This window comes from Anolis carolinensis, chromosome 1 (assembly GCF_035594765.1).
Source record: "Anolis carolinensis isolate JA03-04 chromosome 1, rAnoCar3.1.pri, whole genome shotgun sequence".
Lineage (NCBI taxonomy): Eukaryota > Metazoa > Chordata > Lepidosauria > Squamata > Dactyloidae > Anolis > Anolis carolinensis.
In genome coordinates, this window is record NC_085841.1 from 48,927,912 (window position 1) to 48,946,646 (window position 18,735).

The 18,735-nt window shown below is 41.6% G+C and overlaps 1 protein-coding gene across 4 annotated transcripts in view; it reads right to left on the minus strand.

Annotated features, from left to right (window-relative positions):
• tmem63b (transmembrane protein 63B) overlaps positions 1 to 18,735 on the minus strand; it is a 111,366-nt gene that overhangs the window by 91,112 nt on the left and 1,519 nt on the right. The window contains exon 1 of one of the 4 annotated variants that reach the window (XM_062973892.1): positions 17,573 to 17,596. The exons of the other annotated variants lie outside the window; for them this stretch is intronic. The gene's annotated coding sequence lies outside the window, so the exon portion shown is untranslated. Of the gene's footprint in view, positions 1 to 17,572; positions 17,597 to 18,735 lie in introns of those variants that run through there. 4 annotated transcript variants of the gene reach the window in all.

Below are 18,735 nucleotides of genomic sequence, written 5' to 3' on the forward strand. Positions count from 1 at the left end.
AGACAAAACTACGGTTAGGTGGATCTGTAATTGGCTAAGCGAACGAACCCAAAGGGTGCTCACCAATGCGTCGTCTTCATCATGGAAAGAAGTGACAAGTGGAGTGCCGCAGGGCTCCGTCCTGGGCCCAGTTCTGTTCAACATCTTTATTAACGACTTAGATGAAGGGTTAGAAGGCACGATCATCAAGTTTGCAGACGACACAAAACTGGGAGGGATAGCTAACACTCCAGAAGACAGGAGCAGAATTCAAAACGATCTTGACAGACTAGAGAGATGGGCCAAAACTAACAAAATGAAGTTCAACAGGGACAAATGCAAGATACTTCACTTCGGCAGAAAAAATGGAAATCAAAGATACAGAATGGGGGACGCCTGGCTTGACAGCAGTGTGTGCGAAAAAGACCTTGGAGTCCTCGTGGACAACAAGTTAAACATGAGCCAACAATGTGATGCGGCTGCTAAAAAAGCCAATGGGATTCTGGCCTGCATCAATAGGGGAATAGCGTCTAGATCCAGGGAAGTTATGCTCCCCCTCTATTCTGCCTTGGTCAGACCACACCTGGAATACTGTGTCCAATTTTGGGCACCACAGTTGAAGGGAGATGTTGACAAGCTGGAAAGCGTCCAGAGGAGGGCGACTAAAATGATTAAGGGTCTGGAGAACAAGCCCTATGAGGAGCGGCTTAAAGAGCTGGGCATGTTTAGCCTGCAGAAGAGAAGGCTGAGAGGAGACATGATAGCCATGTACAAATATGTGAAGGGAAGTCATAGGGAAGAGGGAGCAAGCTTGATTTCTGCTGCCCTGCAGACTAGGACACGGAACAATGGCTTCAAACTACAGGAAAGGAGATTCCACCTGAACATCAGGAAGAACTTCCTCACAGTGAGGGCTGTTCGACAGTGGAACTCTCTCCCCGGGGCCGTGGTGGAGGCTCCTTCCTTGGAGGCTTTTAAGCAGAGGCTGGATGGCCATCTGTCGGGGGTGCTTTGAATGCGATTTCCTGCTTCTTAGTAGGGGGGTGGACTGGATGGCCCATGTGGTCTCTTCCAACTCTACTATTCTATGATTCTAAGTTCTCTTTGGACTGCCCTCACCCCAGACTAATGATTGCCTATATGGAGATTACTGTTCCATGTCATAGATTCTGTACACCAGTTTCCTGGTGTCTGATACTCATGTCTGATACTGTGGGCCTCCCAAAAAGCATCTAGTTGCCCAAGCTTGGAAACAGGATGTGCAAACAGGCTTTTAGTCTGATTACTGGGCATGACTCTTCTTAACCCAAGAGCAAAGAGAATCACCATTTCACACCCTGATCTCCATATCAAATTAGTCTGGTGGCTTTCTCTTCCTCTCTTTACATGCTGTTTTATTTGGCTGTCTGCAGTTTTCAGTGACACTTCCTCTCAAGGGAAAGAAGAAGCTTGGCAGCAGGTGGTGGGGAAAGACTGAAGAAGCCCAAGGTGAAAAGTTTGCAACTTCATCCCAGGCATGGTCTCACTGCCACGCAATTTCCCATCAGTTCCAGATGAAAGGCTATTTTCAGGGCATGAAATCAATATTTGTACACTTCAGTCAGAGCACATTCACTAACGAAGCCTCAGTAACCTTTCTGATTGAAAGGATTCCCCATGTGTAAGAAGGGCCTCCCTTAGCGGGGCACTGACTGTTGCTAAGCTGGAATGGTTTCCTCCCTGTATTTTTCTCCCTCCAATTGTAATCCATCATTACTGGTCTGTCCAAGATGAAAATATCCACACAGATCTTGCTGGCTTATTGAACATTGGCTCCTCCACTGGCTTTGTGTTTTTCTCTATAATGCATAGTATTATCTACTCCAATGTCAGTTGACTATTGACATGTACTGTATGTGATACAGGCTTGAAGACTTTTCAGGGGCTGTATCTGGTACTTAATATTATACTTTACCCTTTTTTTGGGGGGGGGGGGTAATCCTGCACACCTTTTGGACCCTTTCTTCTCTATTTCTTACTTAAATTGCAAAAACATGGTTTTATGTGCCAAATCAATTTCACTGGGATTGTCAGAAGGGATATTGATGACTCTCTCTCAAATACATTTTTATGCCCTTGAGCAATAACCATGTTCACTGCTGATTAGAAGCTGGATTGAAACAGACTTTTCAAAATCCAAATGATAGCATTTATGAAAACCTCCTAAGTAAATTCATAGTTTGGATTAATTTTGACTGGCTGGAATCAAGTGGACCTAGGGCAATTTTATTCTTATGGACCCACTGATGACTTTAGCTTTCTGGGTGGCTCTTGTTGTTCTAACTGGTTGTAGACATAACATCTCAGTTTAACTATTTCCTCTACTTGGATGACCTGTATGCAGTACTTAAACCAGGATTTCTCAGTAGTTCTTAAGTTGCAGAATTCTGCAGATTGACATGTAACAAGCCAAGGCAGAAATATGTAATAACGTTCAAGGAGACAAAGAGGGCAGGATTTGAGAAAGAAACACACAAGCACACAGCTTGTCTTTAGGCTATCGATGGTTTACCAGAGATCACCACAATGCCTTGTGAATAAAGGTTTTTTTCTAAATTGGCTACTTATTGAGCAATAATACTTCTTTAACCCATATGTTTTGGAAATGCCCCATACTTGCCATATTTGCGGAGAAGGCAATAATAAATTGAAATTGGTACTAGAAAGTTATTTGATATTCATAGAATCATAGAATAGTAGAGTTGGAAGAGACCACATGGGCCATCTAGTCAAACCCCCTGCTAAGAAGCAGGAAATCGCATTCAAAGCACCCCCGACAGATGGCCATCCAGCCTCTGCTTAAAAGCCTCCAAGGAAGGAGCCTCCACCACAGCCCCGGGGAGAGAGTTCCACTGTCGAACAGCTCTCACAGTGAGGAAGTTCTTCCTGATGTTCAGGTGGAATCTCCTTTCCTGTATTTTGAAGCCATTGTTCCGTGTCCTAGTCTGCAGGGCAGCAGAAAACAAGCTTGCTCCCTCTTCCCTATGACTTCCCTTCACATATTTGTACATGGCTATCATGTCTCCTCTCAGCCTTCTCTTCTGCAGGCTAAACATGCCCAGCTCTTTAAGCCGCTCCTCATAGGGCTTGTTCTCCAGACCCTTAATCATTTTAGTCGCCCTCCTCTGGACGCTTTCCAGCTTGTCAACATCTCCCTTCAACTGTGGTGCCCAAAATTGGACACAGTATTCCAGGTGTGGTCTGACCAAGGCAGAATAGAGGGGGAGCATAACTTCCCTGGATCTAGACGCTATTCCCCTATTGATGCAGGCCAGAATCCCATTGGCTTTTTTAGCAGCCGCATCACATTGCTAAAAAAGCCAATGGGATTCTGGCCTGCATCAATAGGGGAATAGCGTCTAGATCCAGGGAAGTTATGCTCCCCCTCTATTCTGCCTTGGTCAGACCACACCTGGAATACTGTGTCCAATTTTGGGCACCACAGTTGAAGGGATTCAATGTACTTATTCCAGTTATGGCTATTCAAAAAAAAATCTCATTTATTATTACTTTCCTTCAATGCCTCCCAAGCTTGTAAGTTGATAAACTGCAGGCGTTCTTGCTCTCCTTGGATGCAGCCACTGTTTCTCATATTTCCTCTCCAAAATCAAACAATTATTCAATATTACCGTATCTGTAATCAGAATTGCATGCACAGAGAGTCCCATTCAAAGTTAAGACAAAGATCAAATGTGACTTTACGACATCACAGTGAAACTCAGTTGGCTCAATCACTGGTAAATGACTGTTAAGAATGTAGTAAAACACATCTTGCAGTGAAAATGTGCTCTTTCTCTAGTCTTAGCAGACACTGGGCTATTAACTCTTTAGTTATGATGTGAGTCGTCCCAAAAGTGCTAAAGAGGCACACAGTTATATGCAAGAACATTTTGGAATTGATTTTTTTCATACAGTTTACATTCAAAAAATTAATGCCACACAAGTGTTGAATACCAGGGCCAAGTGTCTCTGCACACAACATGCCATGTCAGCATCTCAAATCAAGGGGAAACACTACTTGCTGTAACACGCAGCCTTGAGGAACTACATAGTCAGCTCCGTATTTAAACCCACAGAACTAGCTTACTATTCCTATCAGGAGATCTAAGCTTGCACAATTATATTGAGACCAAATGCAGTTTTGATTGGAAAGAGAACAGAAAGTCAGCTAGTGACACAACTTCCTTTTCTGGCACTAAACATTCAAAATGGTATTTTAAAGAAGACCAGGTTTGTTCACTGAAATATTATCTGCAGGCACAAATTAAATATGCAAACATTTTATGGGACTGCACTTCACTCTGCCTCTCTTGAAAGCACGTTTAATATTTCTGGTAGGCTAACAATAAGTACCACAGGTAGAAATAGGGGAATATAGGGTGGGTTATAAATAGAATCATAGAATCATAGAATAGTAGAGTTGGAAGAGACCTCATGGGCCATCTAGTCCAACCCCCCGCTAAGAAGCAGGAAATCGCATTCAAAGCACCCCCGACAGATGGCCATCCAGCCTCTGCTTAAAAGCTTCCAAAGAAGGAGCCTCCACCACAGTCTGGGGGAGAGAGTTCCACTGCCGAACAGCCCTCACAGTGAGGAAGTTCTTCCTGATGTTCAGGTGGAATCTCCTTTCCTGTAGTTTGAAGCCATTGTTCCGTGTCCTAGTCTGCAGGGCAGCAGAAAATAAGCTTGCTCCCTCCTCCATATGATTTCCCCTCACGTATTTGTACATGGCTATCATGTCTCCTCTCGGCCTTCTCTTCTGCAGGCTAAACATGCCCAGCTCTTTAAGCCTCTCCTCATAGGGCTTGTTCTCCAGACCCTTAATCATTTTAGTCGCCCTCCTCTGGACGCTTTCCAGCTTGTCAACATCTCCCTTCATCTGCGGTGCCCAAAATTGGACACAGTATTCCAGGTGTGGTCTGACCAAGGCAGAATAGAGGGGTAGCATGACTTCCCTGGATCTAGACGCTATTCCCCTATTGATGCAGGCCAGAATCCCATTGGCTTTTTTAGCTGCCGCATCACATTGTAGGCTCATGTTTAACTTCTTGTCTACGAGGACTCCAAGGTCTTTTTCGCACACACTGCTGTCAAGCCAGGCGTCCCCCATTCTGTATCTTTGATTTCCATTTTTTCTGCCGAAGTGAAGTACCTGGAATACTGAGTCCAATTTTGGGCACCACAGTTGAAGGGAGACGTTGACAAGCTGGAAAGCGTCCAGAGGAGGGCGACTAAAATGATTAAGGGTCTGGAGAACAAGCCCTATGAGGAGCGGCTTAAAGAGCTGGGCATGTTTAGCCTGCAGAAGAGAAGGCTGAGAGGAGACATGATAGCCATGTACAAATACGTGAAGGGAAGTCATAGGGAGGAGGGAGCAAGCTTGTTTTCTGCTGCCCTGCAGACTAGGACACGGAACAATGGCTTCAAACTACAGGAAAGGAGATTCCATCTGAACATCAGGAAGAACTTCCTCACTGTGAGGGCTGTTCGGCAGTGGAACTCTCTCCCCCAGACTGTGGTGGAGGCTCCTTCTTTGGAGGCTTTTAAGCAGAGGCTGGATGGCCATCTGTCGGGGGTGCTTTGAATGCGATTTCCTGCTTCTTAGCAGGGGGTTGGACTGGATGGCCCATGTGGTCTCTTCCAATTCTACTATTCTATGATTCTATGATCTTGCATTTGTCCCTGTTGAACTTCATTTTGTTAGTTTCGGCCCATCTCTCTAGACTGTCAAGATCGTTTTGAATTCTGCTCCTTTCTTCTGGAGTGTTAGCTATCCCTCCCAGTTTGGTGTCATCTGCAAACTTGATGATCGTGCCTTCTAACCCTTCGTCTAAGTCGTTAATAAAGATGTTGAACAGAACCAGGCCCAGGACAGAACCCTGCGGCACTCCACTTGTCACTTCTTTCCATGATGAAGACGACGCATTGGTGAGCACCCTTTGGGTTCGTTCGCTTATATTATAATAATAATATTATAATATAATTATTATTATATTATCGTAATAGAAGAGAGCTAGAAATGCATTCCTCTTCAATCCAACTAGCTTCCCTTTTGAAGGTATGAAGAGGGCAGAGTGCAATTGTTAGCATTTTTGCGTTCAGCGCAGGCCCTGCAAATCTGATATATACAGTAGAGTCTCACTTATCCAAGCCTCACTTATCCAAGCCTCTGGATAATCCAAGCCATTTTTGTAGTCAATGTTGTCAATATATGATGATATTTTGGTGCTAAATTCGTAAATATAGTAATTACAACATAACATTACTGCGTACTGAACTACTTTTTCTGTCAAATTTGTAGTATAACATGAAGTTTTGGTGCTTAATTTGTAAAATCATAACCTAATTTGACGTTTAATAGGCTTTTCCTTAATCTCTCCTTATTATCCAAGATATTCGCTTATCCAAGCTTCTGCTGGCCCGTTTAGCTTGGATAAGTGAGACTCTACTGTATATATAAAGAGAGGAGGGTGGGTAGGTGGGTGATCTTTTGAGAATGCTATACATTTTTGTGGTGATAAATGGAATTGCGGAAAGCCTCACCTCTCCATCTTCTGACAGTGAAATTAGCTTTGGCTTACTGTTTTAAATTTGTATTTTACTGTTTGAGTTTTTAGTTTTGAATTTTTGATAAGCCATCAACCATAAAATTGGTTAAAAGGGGAAACAATAAAAAGTAGGTCATCAAAAGAGTTTTAAAAAGGTACAAGGAGAAAGCCTCAGCCAAGAACGGTAACTGAACAGTGATGTTACACACACACACACACACACACACACACACACAAACATTAAACAACCTGCCTGCCTGAAAGATAAAATTCCACACGGTTAGCAGGTTCAGATAAAAATAGGGACATGATTATTTAGAAAATCAGATTTCCAATACTTGATAAAAGGCTATTGTATCTTATTGATTTTTGCACTTGAGCATAAACATTCTCACACGTGTTTCTAATTCACTCAACATACAGAGCATCCCATTTCTTAATGAGGTATTCCTTCTTATTATATTTATGTTGACATTTTCCATTTTTATAAACTACAGTCTCATAATTACTACATAGTGTGGGGAGCTTCCATGCACAGGAAGAACCCTCATCTTCCACATGAAGGCGATTATAGAAATGACAACAGAGGAGAATGGGGCTAATATATCCCGTTCAACCTGCTTCGTATGATGTGCTCATTTACTGTACTTCAACTGGCCTTTAGTTAACCTGAAAATCAAGCATGGTTAGAGCCTCATCACCAGAAAAAAATCAGAACTTTTTTTCAAACCAGTGCAAATCTCAACCAAAAGGAGGCTTTTTCTCAGATTTTAAAAATGTAAGAAAAAGTAACTTTATTGCCATTGTGAAAGATAATGCTTCACTGTTCATTCTAGAATAATGGTTCTCAGCCTATGGGTCCCCAGGTGTTTTGGCCTACAACTCCCAGAAATCCCAACCAGTTTACCAGCTGTTAGGATTTCTGGGAGTTGAAAGCCAAAACATATGGGGACCCACAGGTTGAGAAACATTGTTCTAGAGCATGTTCTTATATCCTTCTAGTCACTGAACATTATCCATAATTCTATTTCCTCTGGAAAATCATTTACATTTGGACTCAGGAATAAACAAGCAGAGTTTCAGATCACTCACTCAGTTCAGAAAGATCAGTTTAGTTTCCTAACTGGTCACTTTTCATCACAAATGATTTATTACCTAATTTAATTCAACATCCAGATAAAGACCACTGGGGAATTCCCAACATTTACCCCCATTCACAAAACTGTTCATTTATTACTACTTTCAGATTATTAGCCAATCATATATTCATAATGAGACTATTTTTTATCTCGTCATATATTTCCACCCTGAGAATGGGGGGGGGGGGCTGAAGCCCCTCAAACCTCTCTCCTGGCTACATGCTGGCACAGAGGTGTCTTGGGGTCTTCCCAGCAGTAATGGAAGCCTGACTTCTTTATTATGGTTTTGTCATTGAAATAACAGCTCTGTTGTGGTCTTCATCTTCACCATATCTCAAGTAGTCTCTTTTCTTTTTTCAAATGTTAAATCTCTCTCTCTATATATTCTCATCCATGTGTCTGTTGATTATTAATATTATATACAGCAGTCTCATACAATTTAATAATATTAGTTGAGTTGCTTTGGGATGCAAGAAGGTCTTGCCAGTGGTTCTCAACCTGTGGGTCCCCAGGTGTTTTGGCCTACTACTCCCAGAAATCCCAGCCAGTTTAACAGCTGTTAGGATTTCTGGGAGTTGAAGGCCAAAACATCTGGGGACCCACAGGTTGAGAACCACTGCAGTCAATCACTACTGCTCACTGTCACTTTCACTGCAAGGAGACAGACCAATGTTTTCAGAGCTAATTGTTGTGAGAAAAGGCACTCCCATACTTAATACAGTAAGGAAGATTCCAAATTAAAAGTTGCCCTTTTTATCCATGGGTAGGTTAAGTGCTCAGTGACACCTCAGTTTCAATCCTACCTAGGCCAGATGGCCACTTCAGATGGCCAATGCTAGAGGCACTACTCCAAGCAATTCTTCTGATCCTCCAGGTCATTTCTTTCTGTTTGAAGAGAGTTGTATATGCCAAACAGCCAGCACCTCCTAAACAAAACTCTTGTTCTCAGGGATCATGGAGCACACTAATTACAGTGTTGGTTCAACTGCCAATCCAATTGGCTTCTGTAGAAGCAGAGGTACTATGAAGGGGATCCTTCACTGCAGGCAGTGAAACATTTTATACCATCCTGTGACACTATTACTCCATGGCCAACACATCAACTGATGTCCTTGTGACTCAAATACTTCCTACATCCAATAGGAAGTAGGCACTGTAGCCATCCTTATAGCTTTGTTGTTCTTCCTCTTCTTCAAACTGGGGTGCTGACTGATCACACCCAAACACTTGCAAATTCACAAACATACATTCTGCAGCAGTATGGAGACATTTCCATTAGAGAGAGTGTATGCATGTTTGTGTATCCATCAACTGCTATACATATGTGCACATATGTATATTCATGAGTTGATGTATAAGGGGAAATTATCAGCAGACCTTCAGAAAGTTAATTTTGGGGACAATTTCCAGAATTCCACACGTCAAGGAGAATTTGGTCTCCAACGTGGAGTGTTTCAAAGGATCTTATCTGTCAATAATAGGACAGTATTAGGTTGGTCCAAGAAAAAGCCACCCCAGATGAAGCATCAATGGCCAATGTAGACTCCAGGGGAATGAAAAATATACAGGAGAACCTTTACATAAGAATGTCCCAACATAAGTATGTTTTAACTTACAAATCCTCACTTGGTCTAGATCAGACATGGGCAAACTTTGGCCCTCCATGGGCCAAATTCCTAACAGCTTACTGACTATAAAGAATTGTAGAAGCTGAAGTCCAAAACATCTGGAGGGCCAGTTTGCCCATGCCTGGTCTAGGGTGACGTTTTGACATACAAATGCTGTTTTGACCTGCAAACACTGCAACTGTGCCCCCAAAACAGTTCTAAGAGCAAGGCAAAGAGAAAAAAAAACATGGATTGGATTCCTAGCCAGAGCAGCTCTGGCTTTTCCTGCAAGGCAGAAACTCAGTTCCCCTGAACGTTCTGGGAGGAGTCCAATGTGAAGATTCCACTCCAGAGACTGCAGTCCACCCTGGTGCAGCAGAGCTTCAGCCTAAACAGGGAGTACTGTAGGTTTCCCTTAAAGTAGAGAGAGAAAAGAGCGAGAGCAAGAGAGGGAGGGACAGAGGGAGGAATGACAGTATGAAGAAAATTATGCTGTTCTGCCTTGTTGTACACTGGCCAACACATGTTGTTGCCTCATATGTGCTTCCTTGCCACAGTGGCTGGATGGAACCAAGCACTGCTTATCTTTGAACATTTTCTACATTATTTCTTATTTATAAGATATATTTTCTTATCTAAAACACATAACAAACATTGGGGTGGTTTTTTGGGGGCCAGAATGTATTAATAGCATTTCAATGGGAAATTGCTTTGAGATAAAAATGTAAGCACATGGTTATGGAACAAATTAAATTCTTAACTCAAGGTATCACTGTATTCTTTTTAGTGTTTCCTTAAAAACAACTTTATCTCGTGTAGTTTTTGTTGATGTAAGGTCGAACAATCCTCCCCTCTATGCGAAAAACCAGCTAGGTAGGTAAAGGTTTCCCCTGACGTTAAGTCCAGTCATGTCTGACTCTGGGGGTTGGTGCTCATCTCCATTTCTAAGCTGAAGAGCCGGCGTTGTCCGTAGACATCTCCAAGGTCATGTGGCCGGCATGACTGCATGGAATGCCGTTACCTTCCCATCGGAGCGGTACCTATTGATCTACTCACATTTGCATGTTTTCGAATTGCTAGGTTGGCAGGAGCTGGGGCTATCAGCGGGCGCTCATTCCGCTCCCGGGATTTGAACCTGGGACCTTTTGGTCCGCAAATTCAGCAGCTCAGTGCTTTAACACACTTCACCACTGGGGCTCCCGCAAACCCAGCTACAAACCCAGCTACATGATGACAAATCAGGCCAAGCTGTTTTCTGAAAGAATCATCAAGTGCTTCTGTTATCAACTTTGCAAACACAGCTTATAGAAGCAGAATTTGACTGCCAATAGTAACCCCTCTACCCATCCTGTCTCTAACAACCACAAGTAACATTATTACATCCCAGAAGGTTTATGGTTAACACATTATATAGCATGCTTCAGAAACTTAAAAAGTGTTAAACCAATGAATAAATAATACATGGAAACAGAATTCTGAATAATACTGAAAAACAGGTGCCACAAGGTTGTACTCTCTCTATAGCAACATGAGCTTTCCTGAACTGTCGTGTTTTTAGTGCAAAACAATGACACATTTCACAAGCAGAGCCAATAAATTATGTGGCATTAAAGCATAAATATAATTAATGAAGTGAAATTAATTTCCTTGATATGATATTTGGAGTTTCTGAAAAACAGTCTTAGCAGTTTATAAGAGGGAGAGAAAAATAACACTGGCACAGTGTGGCTCACTGGGGAAGCCATGCCAAATTGAAAGGGAGATTCTCTCTTGAGTTTGGGAAATGAAGAAATAGAAAAAAAAATTATGCATAAACTATAGCCTCACAGCTTCTACTGGGCTGGTAATTTTTAGGGGTCTTAAGAGATTGTTAGTACAACATGAACATATAAATGAATTACTAGTATTTTGGTTTCCAACATGATGCTGATTTCATCTCACATACGCTTCAGCCAACATAGCCAAAGGCTAGAGATTCTGGAACCTGAAACCCAACATCTGGGACTCAAACTTGGAAGCATTTTCTAGCAGATGGATGCTGCTAGTTTATGATATGTAATATTTTCCAATTGAAAAACACTGATGTTCTTTAACCTTTAGAAGCACCTACAAGGTATACACCTCAGCCTTCAAAGGTAGTAGCATCGCAGAACAGATGCAACATCTACATTAAGCTCAATGGAACTCCAAACAATGGTGTACATCTCCTCTGGAATATGTTTCGGCTTATTTACACATATCTAATACAATGCTGCATCAGATAATGGCCCAGAATCCCCTCTCCATTCCTCACCCAGTAGATGAAAGAAAGAGCTTCATTTCAAATTATCAGGACAACTTATCCAGCATTTCATGTAGATGATGGCTACAATCCAAAGTAGATCCATTCACATGAATGAGATTTGTCAAGTTCTAATGGATCTACTTGGGATCTATCACCAGATTTAATTGAGGGGTGGGAATCACATAGCTTTCCACATGTTCCTGGACAATGTGAGTAATGCTCAAGAACGCAGAAGTATTGTGGGCTGTCAAATCGACAGTACATTTTCCAAGTGCTGATAAAGAAAGTTTTAATATGTAAGACACTTCTGATTTTTTTGACATTACCCTATCTCATAAGGTTCTGGTTTTAGGGTTGTTGTATGTCTTTCGGGCTGTGTGGCCATGTTCCAGAACTTCCTAAAGGGGCTTTTCTGTCAACAACTGCTTAATATGAGTTGGTGATTGCAGCATACAGATATGATTTAGCTGTCAGCTGAAGAGGAACTGTATAATCTTAAATTGGTATTAACAAAAATAAACTAGGCATTAAATGTAATTTGTTTTAAATGAGGAACTGTGATTCATAAACATGCTTTCTACCTTCACAAAGTTATGAAATGGGGCAGCGTTGTCACTAGGGAAATAGTGTACAAAGCCATCAGAGGAGGTAGCAGCAAAATGACTGCCCCCCCCCCCCCCAAATATGATGAAATCCAGAATGTTTTCCCAGGTCAGAAGAAGAGACACTTCCCTGGCTCCCTTCAAATTTAGCAAATGTATATAAAGAAGATAGACGCTTTTGAACTTTGGTGCTGGAGGAAAATCCTGAGAGTGCCATGGACCACAAGAAGATCCAACCAGTCCATCCTCCAGGAAATAATGCCCGACTGCTCACTGGAGGGAAGGATATTAGAGGCAAAGTTGAAGTATTTTGGCCACATCATGAGAAGACAGGAAAGCTTGGAGAAGATCATGATGCTGGGGAAAATGGAAGGAAAAAGGAAGAGAGGACGACCAAGGGCGAGATGGATGGACGGGATTCTTGAAGTGACTGGCTTGACCTTGAAGGAACTGGGGACGGTGACAGCCGACAGGGAGCTCTGGCGTGGACTGGTCACGAAGAGTCGAAAATGACTGAACGAGTGAGACGACGAAATAAAGAACTCATGTGTTGTGTTTTAATAATAAAGTAATACTAACTTTATTTTTATACCCCGCCACCATTTCCCCAAAGGGACTCGAGGAGGATTACATATGGGACAGAATGTCCAATAGACATAAAAACAAACAATCAATTAAAACAAAACCACCACTAAAATAAAATAAAAATAAGGACGTAATATACAACAATCCACATACACACAATTAAGCATAAGAGAAAAAAACAGCATAATTGAGGCACCATCAAACCGTGTTCGACAAAAAGCCAGTGACAAAATGGGAGTGACCAAGTTATAAAAGGGTCAGGCATGGGATAGTGCAAAACAACTCTCCAACCCAATCCCTTTCTGCCTCCAGCCACAAGTTGCAAGCCTAGAGAGTTCTAAGGACCCACAGAAGGAACCTGAAGAAAGTATGCTGGGCTATCCTTCCTTCAAGGACCTGTGCACCATCTCTGTCCAGTGGGCCTGTTTGAGAAGATGGCAGAGAGCTCTACAGAAGGAAAGGTGAGGCAGCATTCTCTACTGCTGCAGACCTACCATATGCCTCCTTGAAGCCAGGTTCCTCCACTCCCTTTACTTTGCCTACTAGTACCAAGGTCACACCTACAAATGCCAAATTCATGGCCAGTGCCACAGGAAAAGGTACACTTCCTCTCATGACCACTCCTTCTAAACTGCTCCCGCCCTCTTCATTCCTTGTCACCCAAGCAAAACATCACCCACAAGAAACCAGAAGTCATGACTTCTCCTTTGCTTCCAGTGAAGAGAGAAGCACATCATTACCCCTTTGCCACCACCATTTCATTTACTGGTTGCATTTTGTGCCATGAAGGAATCTTGCTAATAATACGAGTTACCACCTTGGGTGATGCCACTGAATTGGTGAGGATTTAGGGGGGAGGGGGAGAGAAAAGTGGGACAGATCCCTTTCTCTAATTGTCATGGAGTAATTGGGCAGCATTGGGTAACACAACTGAAGGCTCTCCAGCCCGTGTGTCAGCTTCTCCTTTTCCCCCTTCCCGGCACTTAGCAGCTATTAGCAGGATCAAGCTGAGCTTGATCTTGAGACTGAAATAGTCTCACAGAATTGCCACCGATATCACTAAATTACTAGCTGGATCTACTTCCCTTCTAGCCTCCAATAGTGTGTGTGTGTGTGATAAAGAAAATGTGAGTGAATGTGGAGTGTTTAACATTGAATGACACGGAAGTTTAATGCTGAGCCATCAATTTAATATGCATTTGATTTATAACCAAACAGTAAAGCACACACATCCATTGGCCTTAATGCAAAGCAGCAAAAAGGCTCATAAAATAAGGCACAATATTTTGTGATTTCAAATTACATGATTAATAAACTCACAGCATTAAAAATCTTTCTTAATTATGGTTAACAGAAGCTATGTTTCTGTCCTACAGAATTAAATATGCAGTGTCTTACCAGAAGAGCATTTCCTATAAAGTTCAAATTTAACAATCTATTTGCTAATTTAGATTGTTTAAGTAATGCAAGATATTGGGGCTCAACATAATCCATACAATATAAATTGATTTTGGCATACATAAAAGTTCAAACTACTTTAAAATAGATATTGTCTGTCTTAAGGTCTCACCTCATAAAATGCCACAACTATGTACTCAATAGATAATGTCCTTTTGAGGTTATCACCTTGAAACCAGTGAATTGCTTCTTTGGATTTATGGTGCAAGAAGAAACAGAGTCTTCTCTATTGTCTCACTTATTCAGAAGAAAGGTCCAAACCAAATCTGACTTTATCTTTTTCCAAATACCTTTGATCATCTCCTATCTGCTAAGAGACTATGATTACATACCTAAATACACTTACTATAGAATAAATTCCATTGAGCTGACTGAATAAATATGCTTACAATGACAGTCGAGAATGAAAACAGTACTTTCCATAGCAATTCCAAAGAGCCAATGTTATGGGATATATAATTGACACAACCGCTCCATCTACATATATAAAAATGTAATGTGTGTTTTCCCATAGAGTAAACAACAAAACCACTGAACCAAAGCACACCACATTTGGCCACAAAAGATAGTCATCCAATCTATGTCTTTCAATAAAAAAAACCTAGAAAGATAAAGTCCAAATTACAGAGGACGAGGAAGAGCTGTTTTCCCCCTGGCTGCCAGCCAGAAGGGTAGGCCCTGCCCCCTTTAGGGCTTGCTCAATTCATGTCCTAGCAAAACCCTCAGCCACAATGGCTGAAGGTTCACTTAGGCCTCTTCCACACTGCCTATAAAATACTGATTATTGGATTAGAACTGGATTATATGGCAGTGTAGATTCAAGGCCCTTCCACACAGCTATATAACCCAGAATGCCAAGGCAGATAATCCACAGTATCTGCTTTGAACTGGATTATCTTGAGTCCACACTGCCATATTATCCAGTTCAAAGTGGATTTTTTACAGTTGTGTAGAAGGGGTCTCATATAATCCAGTTCAAAGCAAATAATATAAGATTATAAATATAATATATAAAATTACTGTGGTATAATAAAACAGAACAATATAATATCTAAAATAGGACAATAAATAAAGATCCACATTCTGAAAATGGAAATTCTAGACAGGAAACAATCAGGGCCAGCTAATACCTCCCAACAAAGGATCCCCCCAGGTAGGAACCTGAGGAGGGAGAAAAGTAGTGTGTATTATCAGAGTCATTATTATTACTATTATTATTATTATGTTGCTGTGAACCATGAAAATTAACACAATCTGGCTCCAAGTATTATAAAACTCTAAAATCCGGGCAGTAAATAAAGAACAACACTCTGAAAACAGAGGAATTCCAGACAGGAAACAATCAGGGCCAGCCAACACCTCCCAACAGAAGATTCCCCCAGCAAGGAAGCAGTCAGGCTTTGAAGCTGAAAGGCCATTACATGCTAATCATTCTGGCTAATTGCAGCATTCATACTTGCCTCAGACAGACACAAAAAAAAGGAATAACCAGAAATATTGTATATTCACAAGCTTTAGGAAATAACATATACTAACTACCACCAATTCCTCAATACTTTATTTCCCATACCATCACATTTCACCACAACAACGCATGGCTGGTACATGAAAATGGTAGATTACTGTTAAGATTTCACATTCTATCTTTTTAATGTTGAATGGCATGATTTTCCTCCATACAATATAAATATCTATGCTTTTCTCATCTGATCCTTGGGGAATATATATATATATATTTGACAAAAGATTCACCTTAAACCAGCTTCTCTGTTATGAAATATAGAACACAAGCATGGTTGTATCATCATTTAACAAAAGCAAGCATTAGCAAGTTGACTTAATTACCAAACATCCTAGCCTTTCTAAGTGTACTCCTTTCTTCGTACACTTAGCCTCCACATATGCAGGTTAAACTCTTATGTATTTGATTATTCACAGATGTGATTAATATGGTTTCTCTAGGTCCTCCAGTGAGACACTACAGTCATCGGTTGACCATAAAGTCAGACTGGAGGACCTAGACGTTCCTAGAGATGTTCTCGCAGATTTTTTTTTTAAAAAACAATCTTTAATGTGAAGTTTTTTCCATTTTCACAGGGATCTTGTCTCTCTAACCCCACAAACCATCCCTCTACTATGACTTTTCACCATTAGATGTGTTTTAAGAAACAATCTCAAATAACAAGATGTTTTCGATCCCATGCTTCAAGTACTGCCTCTTTGATTACAGACCACCCCCTGAAGCAGAGTTGACCTGCCACACTTCTATAACGCTAATGTTTAATAATCTAGGTAAACACTTCTTGAGGAAAACTGACCCAATGCATGTAGCACACCTAGATTGCACCATTCTTCCCATGTGGAAAATGTCTGAAAAGAATAGAGTCTTTCCACTTTGTAACAGATCAAGAATCACGCAGGAATTGTACAGACTGCATAAAGACCATCAAATGTTCATGTTGTAGACCTGGGCTGAAGACCTGAAGCTCTGAGACTCCATTCCCAAAAGACCAGTCCAACTCAGTGGTGGGAAGTATTGGTTAAGGAAATCCCTGTACACCTGGATGATCACATAAATGTGCACTTCTGTTGTAAACCAATAATCAGAATGAATGAAAACCAGCTATTGCTCTAACGTGTTTCCCTTCATTCTGCATCTCTCAACACAATTTCCAGTTTAGCACTGCAGTGTTGCATCATCCATAGGAGAAACTGTAATCTCAGACTAACCAAGAACAAATGTGATCCATTGATGGACAGCTGGGTGCATATGTAGGAAGCCTGCATTTGCCTGCATTCAAATTGCACAAACAGATTGGATTCATTTTTTGACCTTGGGCAGGTCAGTATCTCTTTCAGTTTGACATCTCTGACATGAGAACCACAGTGAATGTCCTTTAAGGCTCTTGGGCAAGTCAACATTGTAAAACTATAAGCTGACATGCAGGTTTAACATATTATGCAAATGAAGAACAGCACAAACAACCGTTTAAATAAAAAGAGGATTAATGGATGGCAACCAATTTACAGCGTAGTCATGTTTTACACATTTATTCTTTGTAATGCCACAAAGAACTGTCAAATTTTGTATACACATATATGCAAAAAGTCACACAAAGGAACCTGTATTATGGTACAACCGGAGAAGATATAACATAGCCCTAAGCCCTCCCCAATACCAACAATAATTAACTGTTTGCTAACTAGACATTCAAGTCTTGAGCAAACGATACAGGCAAAACATCTGTATTTTTTCATTAGAATGCTGAATTAAAACCCAGTCAGAAGCAAGCTTTCTTCTCTGTAACAAACAAACAAAAATGTATCTTACACTGATCCAGCATCCCTAATGTTCAGTCTGCTGCACCAACACTAAACATGTCACTCCCAATACTTATCACTAGACATTGACAGCTAGTCACACCCACACTTACAGACCCTGACTTAGAAACAGCCAGTATGGATAGGATGAGCAGAAATGGGGGTGGGGATTCTAAAAAATAAAGAACTGCAGAGCGCCATCATATTAAACTGGAACAGAACATCACAGGAGTCACTCCCTGACCCAGCCCCTTTTCCCATATGCTCTTTTTATGTTCAACCAACTCTTTCTTTATAGTCAGAGCAGGAGGAGAAGCATTGTGGAGGGAAGGCTGGAAAGGGGTTGGAGGTTGATCCTGCAGCGAAAGGAGGAGACAACAAATGAGGTGTGTGGGTGGGGAGGTGGGGGAGGCATGCACAAAGAAACCGGAGAAGCAGGTCAGTACCGAAGCAGATGTGAGAGGAGGAGAAGAAATGCAGGCGATGGCATCTAGATGAAAGCATCCCTGTACACACCTGTGATTTAAGTTCAGAGCGGTTTGCTGCTTCTGGGGTTTGCAAAAGAAGGAAGCTGTCCAAATTATGTAGGGAAGAGACACATCCCCTCTGCTCCCATGCTGATTGGGTCGGAGCAACCCTTCCTCAGGCTTTAAGCCAAAGAAGTGAGGATGGCACTGTATGGGAGACACATGCCTGCTCTTCTCCCATGCTGATTGGGTTGGAGCAACCCATTCCGATTCCTTTAAGCAAAGCAATTCGGGGGAAGCTCTACAGATTGACAGCCTGCTGTCCATTATTATCTTTAGGGAGAGATCCCTGGAAAGAAACTGAAAAAGAGGTGGGGGAGAAGCAGGGAAGCCTGGCAGGGATGTTGCTTTGTCTGCAGCCTCTTTGAGGCCTATTTCCCAGCAGGATTTGAACCATTTTTCTCCAGACCCTTCCAAGAACAGAAATGGCTCTGGATTGCTGTGAGTTTTCCAGGTTGTATGGCCATGTTCCAGAAGCATTCTTTCCTGATGTTTCACCCACATCTATGGCAGGCATCCTCAGAGGTTTGGGAGGTCTGCTGGAAACTAGGCAAGTGGGGTTTATATATCTGTGGAATGTTTGGAGTAGGAGTTTGAGGCAGGTGAGAATGTTGCAATTGGCTATCTTGATTAGCATTGAATAGCT